A 22458-nucleotide genomic window follows, 5' to 3' on the forward strand; every position below is an offset into this window, starting at 1 on the left:
TTCTCCCCTCGGACCTTGAACTGTGTCTCAAGTCAGGAGTATGAAAGCTGTGAAGCTTAACAACCAGCTACATCTGTAGCAGGCTGTGGAAGATTCTCCCTTTCCCCTCAGATTGTCCTGTGGTAGAAAGAGGCTGAGACTGAGATACGAAGATGTCCGCCAAGCAGCTTGTGGTCTTGGACAAGTCACTTAAAATCTCTGGATCTTAATTTCTTTATCTGTGAATTGTTAAGAATTGGAAAATACATGAGTCTGTACTGGGGGTGCGTATTTCGTGGAATTCTTGTGGATGCTGGGGTTGCCCTGGTGTGAGAAACAGGCTCTGAGAACTGGGGTCCAGAATTTTATAGGGCTAAGGAAGCTTCCCGCCCAACCCCCTTTCCTTCTTCTCTCCACTTTCATGCACTTTGGTGCACTTTCAAGCTTCTTGCTTCCAACCGGGATAATCAATTCTATGACCACATGAAAGTCTCCATTAGGCCTAGTATCTTAGGCCCCTTTGGTAGTTCATAAAAGGCAACTAAAGTTTTAGCCCTGTCTACATGAGGCTACCAGGCCAAACTGGAACTGAATGTTCTAATTTGTATTGAATTATTTGCCAAGCAAATATGGAGCTCTTTCTCATGTAAACAGGAGCGTTTGCAACAACATGGCTCCTAGCAGCAGGCAGGCCGACCGGGTCCAACTTGGATGCTGCCTGCTTCCAGTAGCTCCGCGCTACTGTTGATGCAAGTTAGTCCAACTTGACCCTGGGAGATGTTGAAGGTTCACCATCATTGGTTTTCAGTGTATTGTGTCAAAGGCCACGGCTGCCAGATGCGTGTCTTGCTGAGTAAGGACTGAATCTTAAAAAAGGCTGTCTGGGCGTTGGGGTGTTTAGGGTGTTCATAAACATGGTGGGAGGACAGCGGTAAGCCTGGAATTGTGTCTTAGAGCCGATCCGTGTTCGTTGAGAACCCATCCCGGGTGCCGGGATGTGGCACGGAGGATGCGCCTGACGGTCATATTTGCCCTTTCCAAGGTTTTCCCACAGAATCTAGATTTTCAATTCCTTTCCTCAAGCACGCTGGTCACTGTTCTCCCTCCGTTAAAGAGACTGAGAAGCTTTCCTTTCCAGCACTTCTGGGAGCTCCTTGCCAGGATGTGCTGAGGTCACTACCAACCCACCGGTATCTGATACTGATCAGAGGTTTTAGGCATCAGTGTTTCCCTTTATACCAGTCCCCAGGACTTTCTTTCCCACCGAAGTATGGGTGGGACACAAGTCAGTCATAAGAAAAATCTACAAATACAAAACCTACCCGTATAAAAAGGGTAGTCTCTAGCAGTTTACGGAACTCCTATTGGACATGAGCCGGCCCTCCGGTGCCTTTGGGCGCTGACACAAGTTGATGCTAATGGCAGTTGGTCTGTATCACAGGAACTGGGCTCCCCAGAGACCTCCTGGCTGAGGGCTTCCCGGGCTCTAAACCGGTCCTGACAATTTGGCAGAGGTGCTGAAGAAAAGCTGTCTCTCACTCTGAGGTTTTTCAATCCATAAACCAGCAGCAATTTGGTTGTGGAAGACCCCGGCAGAAACAACACGAGAAAATTGAAAGCACATAAGCACATTTGCCGGGTTTAATAGCCCTGCTTTGGCTCTCCACCTCCGGTACCTTAGGCATAAATTGCTGACCTCTATTTAATTTTCTGAACTGCAAGAATTATGGGCCCAAAGTTCAGTGAATTGGAAGAGGTAAGCTTTTATGCCTCTGAGCCAGCTTCCCCATAAGCATTAAGTCTACAAATAAAAGCAACATTTCTATTTATACTTCCTGGGGTTTGTGCGTTACAGAAGCCAAGCACGTCCCTGCAGCTCTGCGAAGGTGACTGCATGGTCAAATCTCCATCCAGGTAACACGACGGAGCCTTCCAGTGTGGGCCAGAGGAAACAACCGGAGCAGATGGACAAGAGATATTAAAAATAACACACGCAATTTCATTCGGAAAAGGGCACCTGCTCAAACAGTGACTGATTTACTCGCGCTGTGTTTGTTTGATTCTCCTCGTGGCCACTGCTAACAAATGTGTGCTAGGGGAAAGTCTTACGTTCTTACCCTTCCCGGCTGCTCACCTTTAATGATGGCCAAGGGCCCGAAGGGCAACCCGGCTTCCTGTGCCCGCCTGGCTCTGGGTCAACACTGCATCACCCTCCCTCTCTGGACATAGCAAGAGCATAATTCCAGCTGCTGCCACGCGTGCAGCAGACTCACACATCCACGTCATGTCTTCTCTGTGGCCTTGACTGACTCTTTCTGCTCTCTGTTCCCTAGTTCCTCTGCCTCTGTGTCTGTCTCCATCTCTGCCTCCCAGCACTGGCATTATCAGTGGATTCCACACGCACGTATTGAATCCCCCCTGCCCCTCCGGGACCCCCACCCCCACCCTGCCCCCGCCCCTGCCAACCCAGACTAGAAGCTTCCCTGCTAGCCCTGGTGACCTCTACACGGGTGGGATTATTCACGGCAGTCATGTAGGTGGTTCGCAGTGAAGCAAACTGAAACAAGATGAAGGTTTGTGGAATTTGCATCGGATTCCTCACTGCTGCCCCTTTCCATGCCCTCCGTCCTCCCTCGGGGCCAGTCTTTGCTCACTTGGTTTCATACTTCATAACTTTTCCTACTCCTGTCAAAGGATTGGCTTTCCGCTCCTGTCCTCCTGCGTGTGTGCTACAAATTCTCACTATGCTGTAGGTAAACCGCGACCTGTACGGGGCACCCTCTTTCCACACGAGCTTTGCACGTGTCTAGGGCTTCCTGAAAGTCACACCTCAGTGACTCGAATGGCAGTAAATCGAATGGCAAGGATTTTGGTCACCTTGGCAGGCCTCTGGGGCAGTTACTTTGGGGGAGACAGGGATTCTTTCCTACCTGTTGCCCGTGACTCTGTCCATTGTTTCTGCCTTGGACAAAGGGCTGGGTCATTTAAGCCGTCTCATGAGGCTGGGCCCAGGTCACTGGATGCCAAGGTCTTCAGCTGCTAAGGACGTAACGAGAGCAGTCCTCGGTTCTTCAGACGACCCCACTTGGAGCTGTTTCTTACTCAGCTGTGATGCTGTTTAAATTATTTTTCTCCGAGCATCCAGCCAGAGGAGTGAGGAAACTTTGTACGTCATCCCTGCCACTTCTGTAGCGATGCTAATACCTTGGGAAACACTCACACATGACATTTACTTCTAAAGGATCCCCGCCTTTCCTGCAGTGGCATTTCTCATACTCGAATGTGCCCACCACCTCAAGATCCGGTTAAAACGCCTGTTCTGATTCCATGGCACTGCCCGAGATGCAGCCGTTCTCACAAGCCCCCAGATGCTGCTGCTGCTGCTGCTGCTGCTGCTGCTGCTGCTGCTGCTGCTGCTGGTTCCAGCCTCACTGTGAGCGGAGGGTCCAGGCGTGTGTTGTCCGACCCTGTGGTCATTGGCCACGTCGGCTCTTAAGCTCTTGAAACGTGGCTGGTCCAAAGGAGAGACTTGCCAGAGGTGCAAACTACACACCAGATTTTGAAGACCTAGTATGTAAAAAGTCTCATGAGTCTGTTTTTTAAAAATTCTGACTTAACATCTTGAAATGACCACATTTTGGATATATTTGATTATATAAAATATAGCACTAAGTTTAAAAAAAATTTTGATGTTTAGTTATCTTTGAGAGAGAGGCAAAGTGTGAGTGGGGGAGAGGCAGACAGAGAGGGAGACACAGAGCACAGAGCCCGACGCAGGGCTCCAACCCACAAGCTGTGAGATCATGACCTGAGCCGAAGTTGGATGCTTAACTTGACTGAGCCACCCAGGTGCCCCTAGCACTAAATTGTAATTCACCTTTCTCTTTTCACTGTTTAGAAAATGTGGCTGCTAGGAAATTTTAAATTGCACATAAAACTTGCAATGCCTTTCTGTTGCCTTCTTGGGCTAGACAACTGTGCCCACGCAAAGTAGCAGAAGACAGACATCCCGCCCATCTGAGCTCTGTCCCTTCCTTCCGTTCCTGCCCTCTTTCCCCAGTCTGTTTGATCATCATTAGCCCCCTGCCTATTCTGCCTGGCTTCTGACGTCAGGGTCTAGGTTGATTGCTGATTACTGGGTGATCTCTGGGCCTGGACTGCTCACTCGCTTCTCTTCCAGTTTAGACGTCCCTCTCAAACTCCGTGATTAATAGCTTCCCACAGCCTTAGCAAGACGGTGGCTCAGACCTGCTCAGATTGGAAGAACCAGTCTGGCTACATAGAATGGGGAAAGGGGCGCCTGGGTTGCTCAGTCGGTTAAGCATCTGACTTCAGCTCAGGTCATGATCTCGTGGTCCCGGAGTTCGAGCCCCGTGTCTGGCTCTGCACTGACAGCTCAGAGCTTGGAGCCTGCTTCGGATTCTGTGTCTCCCTGTGTCTCTGCCCCTCCCCTGCCCCTGCTTGTACTCTGGCGCTCTCTCTCTCTCTCTCTCTCTCTCTCTCTCTCTCTCTCTCAAAAATAAACATTGAAAAAAGATTTAAAATAAAGAATGGGGGAAGAATGCATTGTTTCAGGTTGCCTTTAGATAAGAAAAAAAATAATAAAACATTTGAAGATCTCTGATGATCTCAACAGATAGAACAGACTCGCAATTAGAAGAAGGTTATTTCACTTAGGATCGTTAACTGCAGGAGGGGCTGTTCTAGCCGGAGCTGGGTGTACCTGAATCTGAACAGATAAGAAGTGTGTGCCCAAGAGAAGCAACCCACGCACTTAATTTATCTCTGGGAGTAGCAAGAGCTCACAGATTCAGAGCTGCCTTCTCATGGGTAACCATCCCAAACTGGTAAACTGAGACGTCAGGTGTAGCTTTGGTGAGATTTGGGAAGAAAGAAGGACACAAGGGAGGGTTAGCGAATAGTTGATGTGGAAATTATTTCTTCTTAGTCTGCTCTAATTATGACTAAATCTTCTGCAGATTGCTAAATGTCTGGCATATTGGAATGCAAAATTGCTCTTTGCCATGTTCCTTCTGTTCCTGTTTCCATTCTCAAGATGAGAGGGAGATTGCAGAAGATTGTGATAAAAAGTGGAGGGTGGAGAGGGATGAAACAGCTTGCCCCTGGTTGGAGAAAGAGGAGAATGAGGTGAAAAAGAGGTAAAGGTAAAAGAATAAAATAGGAGAAAAAAATGATCATAGAAGGAAGGACCATCCCTCTTCCCCTTTCCTCCACATTGCTGTCCAGAATATAGATGTGATACCTGTAGCTCAAGCAGCCATGTTGGGCTATGAGGCAGAGGTGCATGTTGATATTTTGGAACAATAAGAGAAAGAACCCAGATTCTTGATGACTGGAGAACCTGTACTTATTAGTTATTATTAATATCGTAGCTACTAATACACTATTACTAATAATATAATAATAATAATAATTACTTATTATTACTATTTTGCGACCTCCAGCTTTCATTTTCATAAATGTTCCATCTGGCTTAGTCTACTATTCTTTAGGGTTTGCTCTCCCTCACAGTTAAACCAATGCTGCTAATATCAGATACATAACATGCAAATGGCTTGGGGAAAGGAACACAGTGCCAAAAGGCACATGAGAGGTCTTAGGGCTAGTATTGTGGTTTCTTCAGAGAGCAAAGTGTGGTGGTGGTGGTGGTGGGGGGGCGGAGAGCAGACAAGCTCTGGGCCCGACAAGGAGGGCATCTGCAAGGCCAGGGAAACAGCATGGGGAGCAGTCACGAGGATGGGACCCGACAGACCTGGGTTTTAATCCCAGCTCTGTCACTCACCAGCCCCGTGACCTCGCAAACACCAATGTTATCCCCTGCGCCTCAGTTTTCTCGTATACATTGGAGATAAGAATGGTTCTTGCGTTTTGGGTTTTTGTGAGGAATAAATGAGATATTGCACATAAAGTACCTAGGATAGCGCTGGCACAGAGTAAGTGCCGCCTGTTATTATTTGAAAGCCAAGGCTAGAAGCCCCGAAGACGCACTTCATCCAGTGCCTTTCCTTTTGAAGGTCTCCTGACAAGCGCTTTCTTAGGACCTCATACTGTGAAGTCCCCGTGGGAACATACAAGACTAGAATCTAACTTGATGGAAAAAGGGCTCTTCACTAATTAAACTAATTAGCAATTCATCATAGCAGCCTGTGAGGTTACACTGTCATGGGTATCTCCACTCACAAGAAAAATAATAGCATCGTTAGCAACAACCTGTCAGGAAAACAAGGCAGAAACTTCTGAAGCAGCAGCCACCTGCTCGTTTGTCTACTGTTTTCTTTTCTTCCTCTGGACAGAATAGCAGGTTGTGAGAAAGATGTTTTACCTGTGACAGCTAAGTAGGGTCTGGGCGAGGCTTTTTCTGCTCCTCTGAAAAGTAATGGTTATAAGAAAAATGACAATAACAGCATTCGTAATATAGTGTATCAGTTATATATTGCCATGATGATGTTACATAACAATATCCCAGCAAGCAGAACACACACAATGGCACCAACGGTATATAGATGTATTTGGCTCACGGGTTTGTGCGATTTAGTTCATTTGACTTGGCTGATCTCTGCTATTCTAGTTCTTGCTTCTGAGGCTAGCTGCAGGTTGGCCGAGCGTTCTGCCTACCTGAGTTCGATTTGCTTACCTGTGTGGGGGCTGGCTAGCATGGGTTGATCTAGAATGGCCTCAGCCAGGGTGCCTGGGATCACTCATCCTGCTTCGTGGTTCTTTTCTATGAGGGTATCTGCACTTTCTTGGGGCCACAGCCAAGCAGCAAAAGCAAACACACCCAACTGTGCAGATGTTTTGTAGGCCTCTGCTTGGTCACATGCACTAACATCCCACTGGCCGAGCTCAGAGCCAGCGTGAGAAAGCACTATAAAGGCAGGCAGAGGAGGGAGGAAAGAATTGGAGGCATTGATCAGCATACAGATGGTATTAATATTGACAGGTACTGGATACTTCGTCTACATTGACACTGCTGAGCTCTGTTCGTACACTGTCTCATTTAATTTGCCTACAACCCCATGAGAGGCGCAGTTACCATCCTGATTTTGTAGGTGAGGGACAGAGGCTTCGAGAAGAGTATTTCGTAGAGATAGCCTTGGACTTCATTTATCTAACTTCAGAGCCCATGCCTTTAACTTCTTCCTTTCATGGCCCCGTTGAGGTATAGCAGATTATTTTCCTACCAGATTTTTTTTCTAAAGGTACCTTTCTTATAGAATCTTCTAGTCCTGGTTGATAATGAGGGGAAAGCATAGTGTGGAGATAGTTGTGTACTCCGATTGCCCCTTTGCTCTGAGTGCACTTGGTAGAGATTCAGCTTTGCCCCCCATTGCTGACTCAGTGGGGCCCCAACGCCCCCTCCCTCCAGAGCAGAAGACAAGGCTCGGGTATTAGAAGGTGACGGGATCCAAATGTCGTCCGTGCTGTACCGTCTTGCACCTGTGTGTCCGCTGCTTTGTTATTATTCTCTTAGAACTTGGACTATTCTCGTGCCGTTTCATCAAGCATACACTTTTTTTGAGAGAGAGAGAGAGAGAGAGAGAGAGAGAGAGAGAGAGAGAGAGAGAACATGAGCAGGGGAGAGGGACAGAGGGAGAGAGAGGGAATCCCAAGCAGGCTCATGCTCAGCGTGGAGTCCGACACGGGGCTCAATCCCACAACCCCGGGATCGTGACCTGAGCCAAAACCAAGAGTCGCATGTCCAACCGACTGAGCTGCCCAGGCACCCCCATGCATTTTAAGCAGTTCTCAGAATACAAGAGATGCTCAATTAATTGCACACTCTGACTTCAATTCCTACAGTGCCTGGTGCACCAGGCATTGGTGTGCAGAACTGGAACACACCTTGCACCTTCACCGTGCACTGAGTTCTGTGTTTTCTTACTTCTCTTCATTCTTTGTCTTGTGCTTAAGAAGTCGTTTTTCTTTCTTCTTCTTCTTCTTCTTCTTCTTCTTCTTCTTCTTCTTCTTCTTCTCTCCTCCTCCTCCTCCTCCTCCTCCTCCTCCTCCTCCTCCTCCTCCTCCTTCTTCTCCTCCTTCTTCTCCTCCTTCTTCTCCTTCTTCTTCTTCTTTGCTGAAAAAAAAAAAAAAAAGAGAAGACCATCACAGTCACTTGATGGTAGAGGAGGCATTGTGTGTGCACGTGTGCGTGTGCGTGTCTGTGAGACATACATGCAGCTTCCTTCTCTGACACAGACCGATCCAGAAACAAAAGTAATTCAGGAAGGATATAAGCGTGGCCCTTTCCCAAGTGTGGAAGGAACAACATTTCTGTTTCCCTGTGAAAGTACCGCCTGGGATGCTTTACCCGGGCTCTGTGTCTCTGCCCGCCGTATGCCTCTGAGAGTCTGGCCTACACAACACAGAATAAGCAGCCTCGTCCCAGGACCGGGCATCTTCAGCTGTTGATTCCAGGTCCCCTGGGACCCTGGCCCTGCTCTCTACACCCCTACTGTGACCTTCATCTGCCGGTTCTTCCCACTCTACTCGCCTCTGCGTCTTCAGCATCACGTGTGATGGATTCCTTTCTCCTGCTTGAGCGCCCCATGTCTTGAATCTGAGCATGCAGCCCAGCCCTGTTGCGTCTCCTTCTTTCCTCTGGGATCCCGGTGCTTGGAGCAAGGTTCTGCCCCGACTCTGCTTGTGCATCAGTTCAACGTAGTGACTCAGAGTGCTGCGGGCCTCCCTCTGATCTCGTTTCTCACCCTCCCGTCCTAACCTTTTATTCTACTGAAATACACTCCTGAGCAACAGGGTTCTCTTGCCCAGATGTCGCCTCCCCCTTTCCCGCTCATGCCCCACAGAGTCGGGGCCAAGCTTGGGGCCCTCTGTCTCCCCTTTGTCTCGAGCAGGTTGGGTGTCAAACACACAAGCCCTTCATAACCCTCTTTTCCTTTAACCCCTACGACCTGCGAGGCAGCTACTGTCACTGTTTCCGTTTAACAGAAGTGGAAATCAAGACGTGGAGGTGAGGACGCTTGTCCAAGGTGACACCGATGGCGAGTGAGGACGCCAGGCTCCAGAGCCGCATCCCGCTGACTCCAGAGCCTCCGCCTTGATCCACTTTGTTGCCATCTCGAAGCCAAACCAAGCTGGGTTTGCCTGGGAACCAGCTCTGGTAATTATCATTGGAGACGTGGGGAGACACAAGACTTGCAACGTTTCTCCGTTCCTTTTTGGATCAGCCCCACTTTCCTTCTGTCCCCGCCCTGGCCCGGGTTTTGCCCACTCAGGCCATCTCTTCACCTTGTCACTAGACAAGCTCTCGGGTCCAAGCCACCTGCAGACCCTGCTGTCAGCTCTTCGTTCTCGGGGCTCTGAAAGGCCGACCCGTAAGAGGCCCCGGAGACTGCCTGGGAGAGTCTTTCGGTCTGTTTCCGCTCTGGTTACTGTGATGGCTGTTTACATGGCCTTCACGGATCATCCCTCAGGTTCTTGTAGAGAATCTGAATCCTTCTCCTTTCATCTACATCCCCTTACCTCCGCAACGCCTGAGGCCACCGGGGGGGACGGTGGGTGCTGAGCAGAGGCCTGGTGTTTCCCTGCCGGAGAAGCTCCTCACCACGCCTTCAGTTCCGACGACCGTGTGCGGGACAGGCGGGCGGCAAGAGCCAGGCTGACAGCCGAGAGCTCGGAGGCCTGAGGGCTGCGCCAGGCTGCTTATCTGGCTGGGCCGGCTGAGCGGGGCCGGTGGAGGGGAGATGGCTCACACACAGGCTCGCCTTCTGTCAGGTCTACAAGCCACGACTCCTGTTTTGTCGTCCAGGCTCTGTGCTAGGCTGTGGGCCCCCGGGGCTGAAAAAGAAGAGGTCTGCGAACTTCGGCAGCTCGTGGTCGGTGGTGGAGAGATGTACGGGAGGAGGGCAGAAGGTACGGGGTGCCGATTCTGACCGTCGCTCCGAACGGTGCGGGTTTTGCCAGCGAGCTGTGGCCTGTGCTGGACACGTGCTGGGGAGACGTGTGCGCTCGGGAACGGGTACAGCTGCTCTGATAAGGCACCCTCCCCTGTGGGCCAGCAGAGATTTCTTCGGGCACCTGATCTCCTGTCCTTCCTTGCCACCGTGACTCCTCGTAGGATTTGCTCTATTCTTAGGGGAACTCACGCCAGGCAGGTGGTCACAGAACGTTTTGGTAGTGGCATGCCCGACGCATTTCTTTTTGGCTCTATTGCAGCGTAACTAACAAATAAAAATGGTGTATATTGAGGGTGTTCGATGTGATGATTTGAAATACAAATGCATCGTGGTATGATGAACAGTCAAGTTAATCAGCACATTCATGACCTCACACGGTACTTTTTTTTTTTTTTTTTTTTTAGTGGTCAAAGCACTTGTCATCTACTATCTTAGTAAATTTCAAGTCTACAATACAATATTATCGACTATAATCACAATGCTGCATATTAGATCCCCAGAACCTACTCAGCTTATAACTGGAAGTTTGTACCCTTTGATGAATGTCTTCCTACTTCCTCTACCCCCTGCCTCTGGCAACTACCCTACCACTCTCTGGTTCTAGGTGTGCTGCTTACACATCACACGTATAAATTGAGGCTATGCAGTATTTGTCTTTCTCTGACTTCTTTTTCACCTAGCATGATGTCCTCCAGGTTTATTCATGTTGTTGCAAATGGCAGGGTTTCCTTCTCTTTCATGGCTGAATAACATTCCATTGTGTCTATAAAGCACATCTTCTTTATCCATTCATCAGCCGATCGATACTTGGGCTACTTCCGTATCTTGGCTATTGTGAATGATGCTGCAGTGAACACGGGGGTGCAGATGCCTTTTCGAGATAACTGATTTCATTTCCTTTGGGTAAATACTGAGAAGTGGGATTGCTGGATCTGGGGAATTTCTTTTTTTTTTTTTTTTTTAAAGTAAATGCATCTTTATTGGGACTTTGTCTGCCTGGAGTTGCTTATGTGAGAAGCAGCTCAAATGTTAATTGGTACTTGAAATTTGGAAAGATGCCTGTATGGCTTGAGATCTGGAGTGCATACTTCAGCCTTTCTATCTCTGTGCGATATCTTTTTTTTTTTTTTTAATTCAAGTTAGTTAACATATAGTGTAATTATGACTTCAGGAGCAGAATTTAGTGATTTCATCACTTACATATAACACCCAGTGCTCATCCCAGGAAGTGCCCTTCTTAATGCCCCTTACCCATTTAGCCTATCCCCCCACCCACAACCTCCAGCAACCCTCAGTTTGTTCTCTGTATTTAAGAGTCTCTTCTGGTTTGTTTCCCTCTCTGTTTTTATCTTACTTTTGCTTCCCTTCCCCTATGTTTATCTGTTTTGTTTCTTAAATTCCACATGGGTGAAGTCCTATGATTTTTGTCTTTCTCTAATTTCACTTAGCATAATACCCTCCAGTTCCATCCACGTTGTTGCAAATGGCAAGATTTCATTCTTTTTGATCACTGAGTAATACTCCCTTGTATATTATATATACCACATATTCTTTATCCATTCATCAGTCAGTTGTCCTGTATCTTAATATATTTATCATTCTTATTCAGAGAGGGGTTATCTGGCCTCTGGTGCCACTGTTTTCAGGAGCTCTGGAGGATGACAACTTATTTCCTTGAGATGTTTCCTAAAATCATCTCCCCTTCAAATTTTTTTAAGTCTGAAAATTCTATATATGCTCCAAACTTAGTGACACCATAATGCATAGGCACTCCATTTATTTACATGTTTCCATCTAAAGTTTATGCTAATTCAATCTTTTCAGTCTAGAGGTTTGCAAATAATGTGGGTCAGATCAGGCTTGTTGCTGTGTGGCCCATGGACCAAGAATGGATTTTGCATTTTTATTTTATTGTTTTTATTTTTATTTTTTAAGGTAAGAAATAGAATATTTATTTTATTTTATTTTTATTTTTAATGTATGTTTTATTTTATTTACTTTTTTTGTTTATTTAAATCCAAGTTAGTTACCATATAGTGTAGTATTGGTTTCAGGAGTAGAATTTAGTGTTTCATTACTTACTTATAACACCCAGTGCTCATCCCAACAAGTGCCCTCCTTCATGCCCATCACCCATTTAGCCCATCCCCCCACACATCTCCCCTCCAGCAACCCTCAGTTTGTTCTGTGTATTTAAGAGTCTCTTATGGTTTGCCTCCCTATCTGTTTTTGTTTTATTTTTGCTTCCCTTCCCCTATGTTCATCTGTTGTGTCTCTTAAATTCCGCATATGAGTGAAATCATATGATATTTGTCTTTCTCTGACTGAATTATTTTGCTTAGCATAATACACGCCAGTTCCAAGATAGTTCTATTTTTAACTTTTCGAGGAACCTCCATACTGTTTTCCACAGTGGCTGCACCAGTGTGCATTCCCTTTTCTCCACATCTTCGCCAACACTCATTATCTCTTGTCTTTTTTGATAATTCAAAAACATCCTGAGGTGTGAGGTATCTCTGTGGTTTTGATTTGCATTTTCCTGATGATTAGTGACATTTCATATACCCGTTGTCCATTTGTATGTCTTCTTTAGAAAAATGTTTGTTCAGGCCCTTTGCTTATTTTTTGAAGGTTTTTTGTTTGTTTTGCTATTGAGTTGTAGGAGTTCCTTATATATTTTGGATATTAACCCCTTATCAGATATAGTTTGCAAAAATTATCTCCCATTCTATAGGTTGTCTTTTTATTTTGTTAATTGTTTTCTTCCTTGTGTTTGGTATGCTTTTCTTTCAGGTCTGGACTTGGTTGAGCCTGATGATCGAAGGAGACATGAGGAACAGGTAGCCTTTCGCTATTCAAATAATATATTTTTAAAATTGTATCTTTGAGAGCCGTAGGTACTCTTTCAACCTCTGTATGCCCTTTCTGGTCTTAGTGTGCTGGAAGGGGCTCCAGGCTCATCAACAGCCAGATGAGGAAAGGGAGGGATCATTTGCTTCTCTCTAGGAATTTCTTCTCCCCAGTGATCAAAATTTTTCATGGTTTCCTCATTTGAGCCTGTTTTGTGTGTGTGTGTGTGTGTGTGTGTGTGTGTGTGTGTATTTGTTTTTGTTTATTGCTTCTGGAAATACACAGGTAGTAAGACACAGGTACCACCCTAGATTGCTTTCCAGGGTCATTGGGAAGAAAGACATGACTATGGGTAAACTGTGGGACTTAGCGATAAATGCTGTCCTGAAGCCTTGAATGAAGTGTTACTGTGGCATCTTGTTCACGCCATGCTCTCTAGAAATACCCCACACTTAGAAAACCCTTAGTCTTCATTTCAGACTCTATTAAAAAATCACCCCCTCTGTGAAATCCCCTTGATTACTGCATGAACCGTTGGTTATTTTATCCTTGGTGCCTGGGAGGACTTCATTCAGTCTTCCAAGATAGTACTTATAGCCGTGTCTTACAATTTGTTCATGTTCAGGTATTTCTAGCAAGTCTATGAGGCAATATAGGGCAGGGCTTGTATCTTATCATCTGAGAACTCAGACACTCCATGGGGGGAATGTATGTGTAGCATTCTGCAGAAAACATTTCTCCAGAGACCACTAGCATTTCCACCATGGCTTCTGAGATCTTAACTGCTTTAGCCCAAGAACTACTCAGAGCCAGTGATGGCCATGGGTTTGGTAACTGAAATTTTCCAGTGATTATTTGAGGCATGTTATGTGGCCTTGAGGACCAAGGATCAGAGTTCATTATTTGAGTTTTGAGATTTGCAATCCTGGACATTATATATATATATTATATAATTATATATATATTATATATATATATTAACATTTATTAATTTTTTGAGAGACAGAGGGAGACAGTGTGAGCGGGGGAAGGCCAGAGAGAGAGAGGGAGACACAGAATCTGAAGCAGACCCCAGGCTCTGAGCCATCAGCACAGAGCCTGACGCAGGGATCGAACCCACAAACGGCGAGATCATGACCTGAGCCGAAGTCAGACGCTTAACCGACTGAGCCACCCAGGTGCCCCTCTATTTATTTATTTTTAAGTAGAAAGATTTTAATGGAACCGAGTAGATGGCTACTTGAGCAGGGAGAAGCTCAATAGATGATACTGAGAAAAGTGATCATTTGGTAGAATGCGTTCTATGCATCTTTGTGTGTATATAAGGCACACACAGTTCAAACCACTACTGAGGAATAGAGACTTCAGCTTTCTCACCAAATAACGTAAGAAATGCAGTTAGAAGCCTCCACATGACTTTCTCCTTTCTGGATCCTGGCAGTGTGTTACGGTCAAACATATATACAAGGTTCAACCCGATTTGTCTGCATAATATTCTGGCCTTGGTTTAGATGGGTGGTTCTCAGTGGGGGAAGTGCTGCCCCCTAGGGTCGCTTTGGGAAATAGTGAGGATGGTTTTGGTGTCCCAGCGATTGGAGGTTACTGTTGGCTCAGTGGGCACGTGCTAGGGACATCAGACTTCCCTGTAGTGCGTGGATAGTCCCACAGAATGAATCTTCCTCCTGCTTGACTCTTGAATTCTGGCCGAACATTCACATAGACGAAAAACCCATTTATAATGATCCAAGTCTGGAAGTTAACTTTATTTTCAATACAGATGCTTCAATCACAAAGGTCTTTTTTGGGTGCACTTTAAATACACTTTCCCAGGAATGCAACTTCCATGTTATTGAAGAAAGATTGCCTTTTGATTGGTTTGCACATTTTACCCAGGGTCGTTCCCCATTTTGGAAATGTGCCATTGATGGCATTGCTGCTTATGGTGTTTCAGCCACTGATGGACATACCTCTATCCTTCTGCATTTGGAGCTATGGCAGCCATGCCGACTCCATGAATTTGTACTAAGATACTTTGATAGCCATGATTTCAAGATGTCAGCATAAGGAAAAAATGCCTGTAATGTTTGTTGAGTATTTTGTTATTGCTCTTAAGTCCATACTGATTCATGAGAAGTACGTTCAAGCATTTGATGATTTCATTTATCTTTTAATGTAGTTGTGTCAGAAATACATATATGTTGAAATTCACTTAATTTCATTATAGCCTTATTTTCTTTTTTAATGTTAGAGCATTAAGTTTTTTTTTCTTTTTGCAATTACGTACGGTGGCTCACACTGTGAATTTTCAGTGCAAAATGTTTATGTTTACTATAAAAATGGACTGGCAGGATTGACAATGACAGATTTCAACAAATGAGGGGCAGCTGGGACACAGGAAAGGCTGATCTTCTGAGTAAGAAACGACATCCAACTGGATCTCTGGGGGCTATTGAAAGTTTAAAGTCAGAAACTTGTAGGGTAGAAAATTGGAAGGAGTTGACATCTTTAGTAATACCAATGTTTGCTAGGCACTTTCACTGTTCTGGATACGTAGCTGAGAAATGTGCCTTTTTGTGGCCTCTCACTTAGGTTGTAGGCACGCCGTTATCCTCACTGGTAGCCCTGGAGTCTGCCCCAGACGACACTGGCCACGGGGCAGAGCCCACGTTGGAATCCGTGTTTGTCACCTACAGAGCCTTCCCTCTTCACCGTATAGAGTTTAGTCTGCAGAAAAGAAACTTGAACTCATCTTGGCAGCTCCTGGACAGGGTCTCTGCTGGATGACTTGGTGGGGGGGCACCTGACAAGCTTTGGGGTTTGCACTTCTGTCTGCCCCCAGCCGTGGCTGCGATCTATAGGAAGGCTGGCCTGGGTGGGCATTTAAGAAGGGTCTATTTCCTCTTCCACAGGCCTGTTGCCTTTCTTGAAGACATCTGGGGGGCATATTCATTTTGAAATATTTTACACGTGGGCCATATTTCAGCAATTAAATAACATGAGTACCATTCAGAATGTAGAATTGGGGCTAAAACCTGGAGTTCTGTATCAGAGCTGACCTGAACACAGGAAATACGTATTTTATGATGGTTAATAGACCATCAACTAATAGCTGTTATTAGTATGAAAAGTTTTTGTTAGTTATAATAAATAGACTACTCAACGTTGCTCTATCTTGCATGATTCCTTCCAGATGGAGTTAGTGACTTGGGGGAGTGACTCACTTTCTGTTTGCAGCTGGTTGGTTACATGTCCCTTAGGTTTCAGTGGGGATGTGATGGGTCTGGGGGCACAGTTGGTGAGAATAGGAGTCCTCGGGGATCTGTGGAAAGTACCTGAGCATTGGCAAAATCAGAGCCTACACCTGGCTGCTGCTATCAGCTGGGGCCACTTTGGAGGCACCGGCCCCTCAGCCAGGGGAGACTTTAGGAAAAGACCTAAGGAAGATCTTCCTTGACTCTAGAGAAACCGCTGAATGGCCTCATCAGGAGAAGTCTGGTGGTGTTGTGTTGGGAGTCAGATCCTCATTGGTATGTATTTATATCCTCCACGAAGAGGCTGTGCGGCATAGTGACTCAGTGGGCTCTGGAGACAGGTGGTTGTTTTCAAGGTGTGTAAGCCCAGGTAAGGTGCCTAAACGCTCTTTACCTTGGTTTCCCTTCTCAAAATGAGGATCAGGTGCACCTGGGTGGCTCAGTCAGTTAAGCGTGTGACTCTTGGTTTTGGCCCAGGTCACGATGTCATGGTTTCGTGAGTTTGCGCTCCGCGTCGGCTTGCTGGGGATTCCCTCTCCTCTCTCTGCCCCTTCCCTGCCCGCACTGTCTCTTTCTCAGGTACGTAAATAAACTAAAAAAACAAAAATAAAAAAAGAAGAAAGTGGAGCTATCTCATAGGTTACTTGTTGGATTAAATGAGATAGTTTATGTACGTTGCTTAGTAGGTGTCTATTGACTAGTAGATGCCACACTGAGCACATGGTATGTGCTTAATAAATGTTAAATGGTTTTATTATTCTTCATTTGAAAATGGAGATAATAAAAGGCCCTACCTCACAGAACTTTTGTGAGGATCATATATATATAAAGTGACCAGGATGGTGCTTGCTATATTGTAAGCAATAAGTGTTAGTTATTGTTATTAATAATGTTATTATTACCATCTTGAGGGAATTACTAAATTTTAAGATTCCAGCACAGTAGCAAATTTAAAAACTGCTCCGATTTAAATATTTTCATACTAATACCATGTGTTCTGATATTTGATTTGCTAAACATATGACAGTGACATGTTGTATAGGACACCTTTGCCACTCTAATGACAGCACTCAAAAACTCCCCTGTTGCTGCCCATCAGTGTTCCAGTGGAGTTGTCTTTGAATATATGGCTTTCTTTAAGGATTAAAATAAATGGGGGTGTCCATTGCTAAAGTATACTTGACTCTCTGAGATATTTATGAGAAGTGGGCACTGGCTGTGTGTGTGTGTGTGTGTGTGTGTGTGTGTGTGTGTGTGTGTGTTAAATAACTGAGAAAACAATTAGGAAAACAGTGGGCTGAAAATTAGAGAAGCTCAAGTGTGACCTGGAAGAAAGCTTAGAGGTTTTCTATTCCGATGTTTCCAGTTTACAGACAGCTCCCAGGAGTTGGTTAACTTGCCCACGGTCAGGCAGCTATTTCGTGGCAGAGCGGTGGCCTAGTCATTGGCCAGTGCTCATTTGGTGATTGGCTATTTGATGTGTTAGGGTCATCAGGGTTGACGGAGCTGGGACCAGAAGCTAGCTCCGCTCCGTTCTGTCTGGCTCCACGGGGTCCTCTGAGGGGCTAAGTGAGGGGATCTACAGACGGGCCCCAGTCCATGACCAACCACTGTTACACTATCATCTGGTCTTCGGACACCTGCAGGATAATGATGGAAGAACGCTGTATGCAGAATCAAAAGATCCCGGGCCCACCCCCGGCTCCACTTTTCTCCCCGCAGCAGTGGGCACACTGCATCAGGTTTCCTGAGGTAGCATTTGCATGCGGTTACCTTTCTTAGTCCGTACTTCTCCGAGTTTTGACAAATGCGTGTAGTCCTGCATCGTCACCATAATCAGGATAGAGAACAGTCCCCCCACCCCAGAGTCCCATTGTGCTTTTTGTCTTCAGCTTTTCTCCCCCAGTTACCAACCTCTGACCACCACTGATCTTTTCTGTCTCTATAGTTTGGCCTTTTCCAGAATGTCATATAAATGGGATCACACAGGACATGACCTTTGGAGTCTGGCTTCTTCCACTTTAGCAGAATGCATTTAAGGTACGTCCTGGCTGCATTCTTACTTTCCACAGGTCTTTGGGTAAATTGCTTAGCTTTTCAGCCTCAGTGTCCTCATCTGTAAAATGGACATACCACATGCCTTGCCTTTGTGCCGTTATAGATGGGAAGAAAGAATGAACACAGATGTGCACGAGGTCAGAGGAGAAGCAAGTATACGGTCTTCCTGTTCTTTTTGTTACGAGACTGTCTTTTGAGCAGACTCTACTTGGAAAGGCAGTCCTGATTGACGCATAAACCCAGGAGAGCTTTTGTTCCTCTGGTGAGCAGAGCACGTTCCAGCATCACTGTGAAACTCTCCCCAGCCGAAGGGCTCCACGAGCTGGTCCCAAGGCTTGAAATGTTACAAGAAGCACTTTCCCATTAGGGACTGTCAGCAGGGGAAATAGATCTCTGACATGTTGTCTCCACCACGCAACCCCCAAGGGGTGGGGGAGCCTAACCTGGGATGAAAGGCACTTAGAAAAACACTACCGTTAGCACTGATAATAATTTATAATCGTAATAGTAGCGTGGAAAAAAAATATGACTATCTAACACACGGAGCACCAGACAGTTTGACAGAAAGATAGGGCCTCCCTTGGCTCAAAATACACAGGGAGGAGTAGGAAATGCATCTGAGTGCCGTGTGAATCTGAGTTACGGAACACATACGACCAACATATATTCCCTGGGCATTTTTGCCTGGATGTGGAACCGGAGAGGCCAGTCTTCGATACCGGTCTTCCTATTCAGTTGGTATGTAGATACCAAAACAGTAAGACAGGTGCATACCAGAGGAGGGAAAACCTGGACTGGGATTCAGGAGACCTGGATGCTGTGTCTGGCCCTGCTGTTATTTGTGTGATTTCTTTCTTGTTTCCTCACCCACAGAAGAGGGGGCTGTGGTAGGTCACCCTAGAGGCATCTCAAGCGACCCCTTGAAAGTTAGGGCCCCTGACTCCCAGCTCTGAGCACCGGAGCAAAGGGCGCAGAAAGCAACAGCCCTGAGCCTTCGAGTGAAATCTTTCAGAGAAGCTCACTCTTTCCAGCACTAGCTGAATAAGATTCCAATAAACATATTGCTGAAATGTTTGTTTCCGGGTGTCATTTTAGACTGCAAGTAGCGAAAACAGATCCGGCTCCTATATATAGATACTGCATTTGGTTGTGTTCTGGGAGGCTTTTATTATTACGCTCCCTGGCCGGCTCCCAGCTGAGCTTTTCCCTCAGGGGATCGCATTTTGGAATCAGAAAGTCAGAGAGGATCAGTGACCATCTTAAGGGGTCCCATCCCACCCCCCACCCCTCTCTCTCCTCCCTAACGCTCTACACTGCAGGTGGATGCCAACGTGGACTGGCTCCTCCCAGTGCTCCAAGACTCTTAATAATAATGACAATGCTAATGAAAACTGACCAGCCCCACTATGGCAGCAAATACAAACAGTAACAGCCCTGCCGGTCCCTGGGCTTAAGGGAAACATGGTATCATTTGGGTTGAAATCAAAGTGCAGATTGTCATAAACAGCTCAACCTTTAGGTAAGAGGAGCCAGGGCCCTCTGTGGACAGAAGCAAAGAAAGAGGCTACCAAGCATTAAGGGTGGCTTTTTTGAGGGGGAGGGGGATGGGTGTCTGAGTTGGACTGGAGTATTCTCCAGGGGAAGATAATGCTGGCAACAAAAAGTGAATGAAGGAAGGTGGAGGTGGGTGTGGAGGAAGGGTGCAGGTAGGGAAGGAGGAGGAAATGGGGGTTTACTTAAAGAGACAACGTTGAACCCTGGCAATCTGATTTTCTGAAACGTGTCTGATCACTAGAGCGAGCCCCTCCACTGAGTGTCCTTTGTTTTCTGTGCATTAAATCCAATCTCTGCCTCCTTTTGCAGTGGCTCTCCTCACCTGCCCCTCTGATTTCCTTGTGTTTTGCCATCATGGCTCTAACTGCCTTCCTGGTCTCCATATTTTATGTGCCTCACCGCCTCTTCCCCTGTTTTCCTTCCTTTCGGTCTCATTCTTCCCTCCTCTCTTCCCTGCTTTTCTTCTTCAGCCCTTTCTCCTTCCAGACTCTTCTCTTTTCCCTTCGCCCCCACCCCCCCTCCTTCCATTTCACTCCTTTCCTCCTCAACCCGCCCCTCCCCCCTTCCCCCTTGCCCTCCTCTCTCCTCCCTCCTCTCTCTTCCCTTCCTTCTCCTTTCCCCTCGCCCCTCTGTCCTTCTCCCCTTCTTTCCCTCTCTCTCCGTCCCCATGTCCCCATCCCCTGCCCCTCTCCCCCTCTCTTGTCTCCTTCCCCTTCCCTCCCTCTCGGTCCTTGTTTATCTCTAAGCTCCAATTTCTTGCCTCATAGATTTACCTGCAGAACAAGACACCGCTCCTCTTGCAAAAACTGTTTAAGAAATCCATATCCTCTCCCTTCATTGCTTGGGCATTTCAGAAATGATATTCCTCCCCCAGCTACCCCCGTCAAAATAAAATAAATTCAGCCAGCTCCTGCTGTGTGTCCTTAAATCCATTCCCTCTGGCTTTGCTGGTTTGAAAGCCTGTACCCTAGAAGGGGCCTCCTGCATTTGCTGGCAACCCTGCTCGAGTCTGATCGCCACAGATAGTGCTTTGGAGTGAAAAAAAGGGGGAAAAACCCTCTCGTTGGAGATTTCAAAACAGATTCTACCAGCTTTCCAATCTGTGCACTTGCGGAGTGGCAGGACTTGGGGAAGAGGAGTAGGGGCTCGGGTGCTGGTGTTTGTCATAAACAAATAAGCCACAAAATTTGTGTATATATAAATGTGCGTTGCCTTTGGCGTATGTGGTGTCTCCCTCCCTGGCATCCCGGGTGGGTGCCGGGCACGGCACGTCTGACTTCTCTCACACTTTTGCTGGGGCATGATGTGCATGTGTGATGGAATTGAGGAGGGGGCTGCTGTGTGTGCGTGTGTGTGTGTGTGTGTGTTTTATCTGATCCACTTGACAGATTATTTGAATCCAGCCCACCTTTCCGCACATGTCAAACAGATGGGATCATTGTTACAAGCCTTGAGAGAGCCCGTGGCTGAGCGGTGGGTAAGGCAGGGAGGGGGAGAGGGGAGGGGGCCGAGGGGAGAGAGGGGCACCTTCTAGTAGCTTTGTGTTTTCACACGTTGGAACTGACAGGAGCCCTTCTTCTCCGTGGGGGGGGTGCTTTGGGGGGTCTGGGGCTGATGAGGGGTGGGATGGAAAGGAGAGCGAGAGGTGGGGTGTTGGTGGGCAGGGTTATGATGTCACAGCAAAAGTTACAACAGGAGGAAAACACAGAAATGGTTCAACATTTTTTTTTTTTAAACTTTGGACTGCCAAGAGCTGAAGGAGAGTGGTGAGCAAAGGAATGAAGGGGAGAGAGAGAAACTAAACTGGAAGCTTGAGTTTTGTGTAGCTTCTTGAAACCTTATGAATGGATTACTGGCAGCTGAGATCCAGGAGAGACCTATAGGGACTGCAGGATCATTCACACATTGACAGGGGAGAAAAGCAGGTGGGATTCTTCCTTGCTGTGTTACCCCTCCTTCCTGAAATGAATGGTATGGAACCTTTTTCTGAGGGTCATGGGGGGTGGCAGGAGGGAGGGGGAAGTTTTCTTCTTTTCTTACCTGAGTATCTTTTCTTCATTTACACTAAGGTCCCTCTCCTTCCTTCCTTTCCTTCCTGGCGTTTCTCCCTCTCTCTCCTCTCTCTTTCTCTCTCTCTTTTTCTCTCCCTCCCTCCCCCTTCCCGCTCCCTTGCCCTGTCCTTCTCTCTCTCCCTTTCCTGTGCTTTTCTGTCTTTCTCTACATCACCCTCTCCTCCCTTCCAAAGCCCCAAACTCTTTTGAGCTGCTTCATGGTGGTTGGGGGCAGGGGGGAGGGCAGTAAAAAAGAAGAAGAAAAAAGGACTAAGTCGGAAGGAGTGAAGGGAGATACGAAAAGGAGAAGAGGAAAAAAGGCAGTCTGGGATCGAGGGATTTCTGTTGAGTAATATCCACGTGCCTGAACTGATCTCCTCTTTGGGGACTGACTTTGAGGCTCCAGAGGATGCTGCAAAGGGGAGCTGGGCATGCCAGGGAGCGGGTGATTAGGGCACAGCACTCTGAAAGCAAACGAGTCAGTTCTTAGCAGGGGTAGAGGAGTTTAGAAGGCGGTGAGGAGTCTCAAGGCAAAAGAGGCAGTGCGATCGTACTCCAAAGTATGTGGGCTGCGTGTTTTATGTGTGGGCAACACAAGCAGGGGGTTTAGAACCGTAAGTAATTTTTCTTAGTGAATGAAGGACCCAGTCTGTTTCTCTCCCTGTTCTGTACCCACCTGTGGTCAAACATCCTCACCTGTGTCAAGAATTCACAACCATGGTCTCGGTGTGCACATATGTGTGTGAGTGTGCATACACACGTACATGTGTTTGGGGGGTGGGA

The 22458-nt window shown here is 46.8% G+C and overlaps 1 protein-coding gene across 9 annotated transcripts in view; it reads left to right on the top strand.

The window, feature by feature from the left end:
- The window catches only part of PAPPA2 (pappalysin 2), a 527743-nt gene that overhangs the window by 232914 nt on the left and 272371 nt on the right, over nt 1–22458 (top strand). For 3 of the 9 annotated variants that reach the window (XM_045048402.1, XM_045048410.1, XM_045048404.1), the window contains 2 exons: nt 12705–12751; nt 17961–18052. The exons of 1 other annotated variant lie outside the window; for it this stretch is intronic. The gene's annotated coding sequence lies outside the window, so the exon portion shown is untranslated. Of the gene's footprint in view, nt 1–12704; nt 12752–16573; nt 16592–17960; nt 18053–18173; nt 18333–21314; nt 21596–22458 lie in introns of those variants that run through there. 5 more of the 9 variants (XM_045048406.1, XM_045048407.1, XM_045048405.1 and 2 more) reach the window with 4 other exon arrangements.

Source organism: Felis catus, chromosome F1, assembly GCF_018350175.1.
Source record: "Felis catus isolate Fca126 chromosome F1, F.catus_Fca126_mat1.0, whole genome shotgun sequence".
NCBI lineage: Eukaryota > Metazoa > Chordata > Mammalia > Carnivora > Felidae > Felis > Felis catus.